Source organism: Bidens hawaiensis, unplaced genomic scaffold (assembly GCF_021521415.1).
Source record: "Bidens hawaiensis isolate Kalapana, Puna unplaced genomic scaffold, B.hawaiensis_p1.1 tig00010780_1, whole genome shotgun sequence".
Taxonomy (NCBI): Eukaryota; Viridiplantae; Streptophyta; class Magnoliopsida; order Asterales; family Asteraceae; genus Bidens; species Bidens hawaiensis.
Window position 1 is genome coordinate 293,789 of NW_027491828.1, and position 9,917 is coordinate 303,705.

The 9,917-nt window shown below is 35.1% G+C and overlaps 2 non-coding genes across 2 annotated transcripts; both read right to left on the bottom strand.

The window, feature by feature from the left end:
• Positions 1-9,260: 9,260 nt before the first annotated feature.
• Positions 9,261-9,334, bottom strand: TRNAW-CCA (transfer RNA tryptophan (anticodon CCA)). Its single transcript has one exon. It is a non-coding gene; the product is annotated as a tRNA-Trp (tRNA).
• A 193-nt stretch (positions 9,335-9,527) lies between these two features.
• Positions 9,528-9,601, bottom strand: TRNAP-UGG (transfer RNA proline (anticodon UGG)). The gene has a single exon. It is a non-coding gene; the product is annotated as a tRNA-Pro (tRNA).
• Positions 9,602-9,917: the final 316 nt, after the last annotated feature.

Sequence of the window (9,917 nt, forward strand, 5' to 3'; positions counted from 1 at the left end):
ACTTTTATCATTATATTTTATCTCTCATTCACTCACCACTTTCAAAAACATTAAAAAATTATAGAGGTGAACAGTGTGTTTTGCTCTAAATTTAACCATGAACAGTAACATTTTTTCTCTCATCATCTTACAATCACTTTTAACCGTCTCTAAAAAATGAAGAATCCCCTCACATTATTTAGAGAATGGAATGAGAATGCTCTAAAGATGTTAGTAAAAAGTTTCATTTAAATAACTTGCTTGATATTAAATAGTCAATTAAAAACATTAAAAGAAAAAAAAAGCATTTAACTTATCATCACAGTTCATTTATTCAATTAATTAGAGTGGCATACTGGCGTTGGATGCACTAGATACAATAGTGATAGTATAGGTACTATACAAGTAACTTGGTGTTCTAGATATTTTCATATGTAATCCTAATTTATTAACACATTCTAATAAAAAACAATATTATTTCAAGGTTTACTTTTGGAGATTCTACCATGTCATCAACTTTAAATTTGAAAAAAATAAAACAATAAAATAAAATAAAAATCTGAATCTTGGAGGGAAGAAATGTAAAAGAATTCCGTGTTTAAAGCAATAAAACGCAATGACCAAGTGTGCAAGTGTAAGGGAAATGAAGCGCCTAACAAAGAACTTTCATAGAAGGTTCGCAAATTAAAAATCTTAAAATCTCAAATAACAATTTTTTATAGTTTATCCAGGGCCCCTGACACAAATAGACGCCTCACAAGTTCCATAGAGATTACTTCTCAGTACGATTTCTTTCAAATTCATTAAAATTTCATGTACTGATTCTTGAATACCCATTATGGTAGAATATTCGTGTGAGATTTTCTCATATTTTGCGCGTGTGATACATGTTCCTTCGATTTCTCCAAGCAAAGCTCTTCGCATCGCAATGCCTATTTCATAGAAACATCCAAACGATTTACAATGAAGTGGTAGGTAAGCGGGCAACAAGCTGCACCGTAACCCCCTTTTGGATAGCAAACCCAATCCAACTAAAAACAAAGTTTTGATTCTTATGGGCTGATACGTTACTATACACAACTTTCTGAACCATATTCAAAAGATCCACGGCATCCGGAGCTAAGAAACCAAAATTGTCAAAGGCGAAGGGGATAAACACGTGTTGATTCTCCAAACAAGCTCTTTCGTGTTTAGCAACCTTGCCCGATGCCGCCTTCAATGCTTCCTGGCTTACTACAAATTTGACAAAATTAACATGTAAATATGATTTTTAATTAACTTTAAACATAATAACTATAGTTATATACATGATATATTACTAAAAGCTCATGCGTTACTTAAGATCGGTTTGTAAAAAGTTCGAATCGAGCCGAGCTAAAAAAAGGTATGATTATTGTATGTTGTTATTACAATTATAACTAATCTTTGAGAACCAAAGTGATATACAAAGGCTCATGTTTTAAGACTCGTTTAGGGTCCCTGAAATTTTAGAGATGGTCCTGAGCCAATTACCTTGTGGATTGCATGTCATCATGCTCATCATTACGTAATTAGACATGCATTATCACACAATAGAGAACTTCTCAGTTCTCACATCATTAATGTAGAAACATGGTAGAAACACATGTTTAACCCAAGGATCAAGCTAAGGGTTAAAGCCTAAGTCTCGATTGGGATATGGTTAAATATAATCTCCATAAGTTCTATTTGATTCAACCTGCAAAACCAAAATACCGCGAGCTTGTTACGAGAAGGAGAAGATGATGGGTTTTCTGTAACCATCATCCGACATGAGAATCCGTATTGCTATTTGTAACTAATAACGAGTGAGAGTGAGAGAAGGAGGATCCTTAAACCCTTGGTCTAAGTGTGATATTTATAGCCAGGGAGGCAGAGAATGATCGTTCAAGCTCTCGTTATCAAAAAAACCTTTTATTCTTGTGGGGGGAGCAAGTTCGAGGTCTCCGATTGGTTATGACAGCGGGTGGGTAATGATGGTTGCCATCAAGAGGTGTAGTGTTAACGCCTTGTGATAAGCTCAACGTGCAATCCCAATTTCCTTTTGTCTTGGTTGCCGGCTTCAAGAAATCTTGGACTGTGACTAGCTCAAGAACTAGCCGTTGCGTGCAGTTTGTCTCCTTTGAGGTGACAAGCCTTTCTGCCCACGGGTGGCGTCTGCAGGCTTCTTGTAAGGTGAAAAGATTACACCCCACGAGCGTTATCACCGCTTTGTGGTTTACTTGGGCTCGCGGGTGAATCTGGAACCCTATCTCGTCAAAAATTAAGTTATAGTTGGTAAAGACTCCAAGAATGACGGTGTCTATCGTTAGGGTGGTAAGGATGGGCAGCAGGTACGTGGCTCAGGGTAGCAGGTACGTGGCTCAGGTATACCAGGGGTAACCCCCCCCCCCCCCCCCCCTCTAAAAAAATAGATTGAAAAATACAATTACCCGATGAAAGGAGATGAATCAAGCCGTTGAACGGATATTTGTGTGTGTATATATATATATATACATTTATCATTCAACATTAATTTTTTTGTTTAATTTATTTATAAATTTACACTCCCAACTATGTTTCCATACACCATTTTACAACCATTTTTGCTCTCTTATATATCTATCAAATTTATACATTTTTCTTTAAACACATCACTTTATGTAGCAACCAATCCCAAACTGAGAATTAAGAGGGAGCCACGAACATGGGGCTATGAAAAAGTAGGGTTAGCAAAGGCTTGGATCCATATTTTTGAAGAAATAGACTCTGTGAACTAACGAATGTTGGTTTTTTAGCCATGAGTGTGCAACTGTTTGTGTTAGAGAGAGGACAAAAAGATTATGTTGTGCACCAAGTGTGTTCGAAATGGGAAAATACGATGAGACAAAGTAACTCCCACGATAATGGAAAATACGATAAGACAAATTAACGCTCGCGATAATGACATGTTTGAAGTGAAAACAAACGTTAAAAGCCGATGGGATCTAATAGTTTGTTGGTTGGATTCTAATAGTTGGGTGAAAAAGAGAAAAGAAGTTGTCGAAACAATTACTTTTACTGTTTGGTGGATTATTTGGAGTGCCCGGAATGAAGTGATTTTGGGTTCGAATATCAAGAATAGAGAAAGTTTCTTTGATTCCATTGTTCGGTTTATTTTTTATGGTACTCGCCTTGTAACATTTAGCATCGTATGAACTCGGTGGCATGACTTAAAAAACTCGTTACTTAGCATGTAATTTTGTCTTGTTTCTGGTTAGAAATTTCTAACTCGAGTGATTTATATAAAACTTTGCCTTTCCAAAAAAAAACCTGATGGAATCGGGAATAGCATTTTTATGTATTTTTTTAATGAATAAAGTATTGTTCAATTTAGGGGTGTTCATTAAATCCAAAATCCAAATTACGAACCAAAACCGAAATAAACCAATTTGGATTCGGATATGGAATTTTTAAAAAATAGGATTATTTGGATATTCGTTTAATCCGAATAAATAACATGTTTTTAGTGGTATGTTCCGATTTGGTATGTTTATTAGACTATTTTTGATTTTAAATTTTAAATTTAAGCTCAAGACTAATTCGTATTTTTTAGTTTGTATGTTTATTGTGAACCTAAACTATTAAATGTTTGGAACATAAAATAAGGAAACAATTTTAGATTTATTTCGGATAATTTCGGATATTATTCGAATCCGTTCCAATCCGATCTGAATTGAATTCCTATAGATTCGGATCGGATAGGAATATTCCTAATTTGGATCGGATCGAATTTCTGACAGGGTCCTAAAATTTCAAATCCGAATAAACCGAATAATTCGTTGTCTGATCCGATGAACACCCCTAGTTTAATTCTTTTATGTATTTTAAAAATGATATCTATGCAATTTGTTTATTTTTGTGTTTTTAAATGTATAATTAGTTAGTATTTTTTAATTAAAAATTAAAAATATTTAGGGTGATTGAAAGGTCAGAGGAGTGGCGCACCACCCCTAGAGTATTTCAGGGTAAAACTAATCTGACAGTGCATGATTGGTCAGGACTTATGATTGTTTGAAATATTTAGGGTTGCACCCCCTTGACCCTTGTGGGGGTGTTGGTGTGTTCATGTGGACTCAGATTCTAACTTAAATGGATGCCGATCAACTAATGATGTTCCTAATAATTTCATTCACTTTGATGTTATCAAAGTATCATAATTTAATGAACTAATTATTATATTCGAAGTTAAATTTGGAGTTGTTGATTAATTGTAGTATTTATCACCTTTAATGTGCATATATAGTGTTATATTTTGTATATGGTTCAAATATGATGATAAACTCCAACTCTAGGAAGTTAAGACGAACGGTTAGAGCTAACAGATCAACAAATATTGAAAAGAAGATGAGTGTTTGATTGTCATTTGTCAATCAATCCCTTTAATTCTTTCTAAATAATTTAATGGTTCGTATGATAATGATGTTTTGTAATAACCTTTTATGAGGTTATGAACTAAACTTGGTTATTACGTGATATCAGTTCATCAAGTCGATGGGTCGACAAGGAACTTCAAAATTTAATCAATCCTACTAGTGTACCAGTGAATGTGAGTGATTCATACCTTATTTTAGAACTAACATATAGAACTTGAATTTGAACAATTATTTGATTCATGGGTATTATTACTTATTACTTGTGAATTTGACGCCCTGCTTGAGGTGCGCGCATATTATGTATATATGTGTAAACCCTCGGGTGGCAAAAGTGAAATTGCACTAATTTTGACGTTATTTTACTAATCTTGTGAAAATAACGTTAAAAGTGGCGGAAGGTTAATCAGGCATCATGTGGTGGCGTTGATAGCCGAAAGACGAGGGTACATGCACCAATCAGCCGGTATCCCGATGATTGAGTGTTATGTGCTTTATGTCCAAGGCTTGATGCAAAACTACTATCGAGCCGGGGGTCTCACCGGAAGCAGCCTCTCTATCCCTATGGGGTAGAGGTAAGGCTGTCTACATCTTACCCTCCTCAGACCCTAACATAGCTTTGTTATTGGTGGGATATACTGAGTACGATGATGATGATGACTTGTGAATTTGATAAATGCATTATGGCTAAGTTAAGTTGTAATATGTTCATTGAAACACAGGCATATACGAGTATTTGTGACATAAATAAGTATCGGGTTATTTTACTTGTTTTGGTTTCGGAAAGTAAAGGTACTAAACGTGCCACAATTGCATAATTCTAAGTCAAGTGACTAAATTATCATTTCTGGAAATATTACCATTAGTTGTGAGCAGAGCTGGCTGGGGCGTAGGGCGACGTGGGTGATCAGCCGGGGCACAATTATATATATATGTGTGTGTGTGTGTGTGAAAAATAGGAAAACTGGTTTTAAATAATCTCAACTATGTCCTATTGGTAAATATCAGTCCAAACTTTACACTTGCCTGCTGACAGTCCCAATTATCGGTGCATTTGTTTTTAACTGGTCGCGACTAACGGATGACTAACTCCGTTAGTCTACGCTTACGTGGCACATCTAGTTGTCAAACACTTGATTACGTGGCAGCTTAGTTGGGACATTCTCTTTATTTTATATTTTTATTACCCCCTCCCTCTCTCCCTCTCTCTCTCTCTCTCTCATATGCCATTAACCAACTTTCTTCATAGAATCCGGCCATCATAGACGCCGGCCACCACCACTGGCTACAACCACTACTGTTGTTAATGTGTCATCACCATGTCCTCACGATGAAGTTTCATTTCCATTTTAGATCTAGGTTTCCGATGGTGGAGATTTTCATTAGAACCCTAGAAACAGTCAACAATTAGAACCCAAAATCCGTGTTAGTTGATTATGGTTTGCAGTTAAAATTTTAGGGCTTTTATTCGGTTGATAAAAACGAGTTAAATGATATATTTATTACCTCAAATGGTGTTCGAATTGGTGGTGATTCGTTTATTCGCCGGAAAAACGTGGATACGGGTAGGGATATTAGGTAGGTGGGAGGGAGGGGCCGGAACACCCGCAAAACGGCATCAAAGACATGTTAAAAGAAGTGTCGGAATGGGGGGGGGGGGTTGTTTCGAACCTTGATAAACCAATGCTCGATTACACCGGGTCGGATAGAGATTAGGGCGGTGGCTTGTTGGAGAAGGTGTTGGTGGCTTGCCGGGGAAATGAAGGGGTGGTGGTGGTGGCTCGCCCGGGAAAATGAGGGGTGATGGTGGTGGTATTTGACTAAGAAAAAAGGGTGAGATGGGGAGTATAATAATAATAATACATAGTCGGTCGCCACGTATCATTCCACGTAAGATAATTTTTGACAGCTGGAATGACCATGTCTGACAAAGACTAACGGAGTTAACATCCGTTAGCCGTGGTCCGTTAAAAACAAATACACCAATAGTTGGACTGTCAGCAGGCAAGTGTAATGTTGGGACTGATATTTACCAATAGGGCATAATTGAGATTATTTAAAACCAATTTTTCAAAAAAATATGTATAGTTAATGTTGTAGGTTCTATTATCATTTAGGACAATTTTATGCTTATTTTTATACAAAAGGCTTTTTATATGACATAAATCATAACTAAGTAAGCCCATTTAAAAATTTAATTGTTTAAACTAAACAAAAAAACCATTTACATAAGACCTAAAAATTTTGTTGGTTATATTATTTCGTTATCCGTTAGGGTCTACAAATCTTTTTACTTTGGCTCGACCAAGACATATAAATATTCGAAAACGGATCTGGTTGTGAAAATTTTGAGAACCAATCAAAAGATTTAACTAAGAAATTATTGTAGGAAAAAATAAAAACCAAACAAACTTGAAACTTTGTCTGTGATCCCTACCGTGATTTAGCAGCTTCTGGTAAATCAAAGGGTAATCCCAGCCGATTCTACCCCTACATACATGGTTACCAGATACCCACGGAGAGGCGCATTACAGTACTTGTATGCTTCTAGCCGGAATTTTATTATTATTTTAGTCTAGAATGATTAGTCTATTATTGTAGTTCTCTCTCGTTTTCTTAATTGAAGAAATAATTGGAAAATAAAACAGCAAGTACAAAAATGAGTAATAACCCCCGGTAGAGGCTGGTACGATTCAATTCAACATTTTGTTCGTTTGGGTTTGATTGTGTCGTAGCTCTATAATTCGGATTAGATTTATCGTTGTATGAACTGCATTGCTGATATTGACCCCAAAAAATGAAACTGTAGGTACAGCTAGGCCGTGAACAGCCAACCATCGCACTGTAAAAATTGGATAGGTTCGATCTATGGTCATTGAGGCCTCCTAAAAAGATCTACTAAATTCATCGAGTTGTTCCAAAGAATCAAAACGGCCGGTGATTAATGGAATTCCTTGTCGGTTCTCTGTGAAATACTCGTTTGGCCGAGGGCTTCCAAACACATTGTAAGCTAAACCAGTGCTGACGAATAACCAACCCGCAATGAATAGGGAAGGTATAGTAATGCTATGAATGACCCAGTAGCGAATACTGGTAATAATATCAGCAAAAGAACGTTCTCCCGTGCTTCCAGACATGCTGAGCTCCACATATTCTTGTACAGTCAAAAGGGGATCGATTCCGTAAAAGATTGGATCAGTAAATGTAAATTCACTGAAAAAAATCTTTGTGAGATCGTCAATATTGTACCGAGGGCGTCTTTAGAGTATACCGAATCAGTATAGCTATCCTTCTTCTGACACAGCAATGCACTTTCAATAAGTATTGGAAAAAGGTGCTAAATAATTTCTTTCTTGTTGTTTGTCGATGTAAAAGAATGTCCAATTCAATAGAAAATTATTGAATTTCAAATAATCCATTTCTCGCCATTATGAGTTTAGGGCTATAAACTAAGGATAGGGTAAAATGCGAATCTGATAAGTGAGTTTCTAATAATTCATGAAATGATTAGAATATTACCGCAAATGTAAGTAGATTTTAGATCTATAAATCTTTGTTATTCATAGTTGTATAAGCGCTTTTTGTTGGAATCTTTTTTTATCTTTTAAGGAATTAGGAATTGGTTAGTCGTCCAGTAACAAGGAATAATAGGAAATTTTCTTCGATAAACGAAAAAGAACAACGAATGAAATAATTGGAATCACTAATGCATGCATTGTTGTATTAGATCGAAATCTGAAATCTGAAGGTTCTTTTTTGACCTAACTACAAAGAGGCGGATTTCTAATAGGAAAGATACAAACTAGAACTTCTAAAGCAAAAGAGAAAAGAAATGACTAGTCTTATAATATAGTTGAACCAAAACACCTATTTTTTTTTTCGAGTGATCGTGTGATCACTTTTTGTTCTCATTCATTCAAGATATTATATGCAAGATATTATAACCTATTACGAAATCTAATTAGTTAAAATGAAAGTAAAAGTTTTATAAGATTACTGTTCGCTCTAAAATTGAAAATAGATTTGATAAAAAAAATAGTAATAATTTACTAATTTGATTCCATAATGATTCGAAAAGAGTTTTGTTTTAAAACGAAATTACACGACCTAATTCTTAATAGTTGAATTGAAAAATGATCCAAGAATGCATTCGCTGATTGCAAACGCGGTATGCGTTGATGTTATAGACGATTAATCAATTTCTTTTTCTAAAGCTGTGACTTTATCCTTGTTAGTGCTGTCTATAATGATATTTGAATCAAAAGCTTGCAATTGGTATTTTTGTTTCTCTCCTATTTTGTAAAAAATGAAACTCACGTAAGTGCTTTTTTATAAACATATGTATAAAAATAACATATTTCATTTAGCTCCTTGATGCCTATAATAACTAGTTATTTCGGTTTTCTACTAACGGCTTTAACTATAACCTCAGCTCTATTTATTGGTCTGAGCAAGATACGACTTATTTGAAATGAATTGCACAATTCATAAAAGGAAATCTTTCCGCGAACTTCTGTGTATTTCTAGTTACTTATCGTGTCAATTACCAATTCTTGGTCATTGAGATTCGTGGTAATTTGGATTAATATTTAGGTATAGATATTACCTCTTTTTTCTCCTTTCAAACAAATTGAAATGACTGAAGTTTTTCTTTTTGGAATCGTGTTAGGTCTAATTCCTATTACTTTGGCTGGATTATTTGTAACTGCATATTTACAATACAGGCGTGGCGATCAGTTGGACCTTTGATTAATTAACATCCCCCCCTTTTTTTGACCTCCTCCTTTGTTTAATATCCAGGAGGTCAAATTAAGATTGCTGTTCCAGTTCCAGTTAGTGTTTCAGCCGAATTCGATCGAAGAAGATCCGAATCACGCTCTGTAGGATTTGAACCTACGACATCGGGTTTTGGAGACCCGCATTCTACCGAACTGAACTAAGAGCGCTTTCTTATCATAAAAGAGAATACTGTAAAGAAAAAAGAAAAGAATTGGCCCCAATACATCTTGTATGCATACTATATAGTGTCATTGTATGCATACTATATAGTGTCATAAGAATGAAAGATTCTATATGATATGTCCATTGTGAGTTGATCTTAAAAAATACCTCATTACTGCTCAAAGGAGTAGTAATAGGTAGGGATGACAGGATTTGAACCCGTGACATTTTGTACCCAAAACAAACGCGCTACCAAGCTGCGCTACATCCCTTCCGTTGGTCTACAGTGTCATTGTAGAGAATTCCTGTCTTGTTTTCCACATCGTTATCTCCTCTATTAAAACCTAGAATTGTTCTTTTCATTTCGTCTTTTTGGTCTCATTTAACATATAATAATAGCAAAAGACTTCTATCTATATGAAATATGGAACGGAACCCCAAGGAAAAATAACTGAGTCTTTTTGGGGAATATTGGAGAAGAAAAGGACGTTTTTTCTGTATTTAACAAAAAGTAAATCTTTTTTACTAGATAATTGTACATTTAAATATGTATTATCTTATTGATTACAATAAAATGAAAAAATGAAG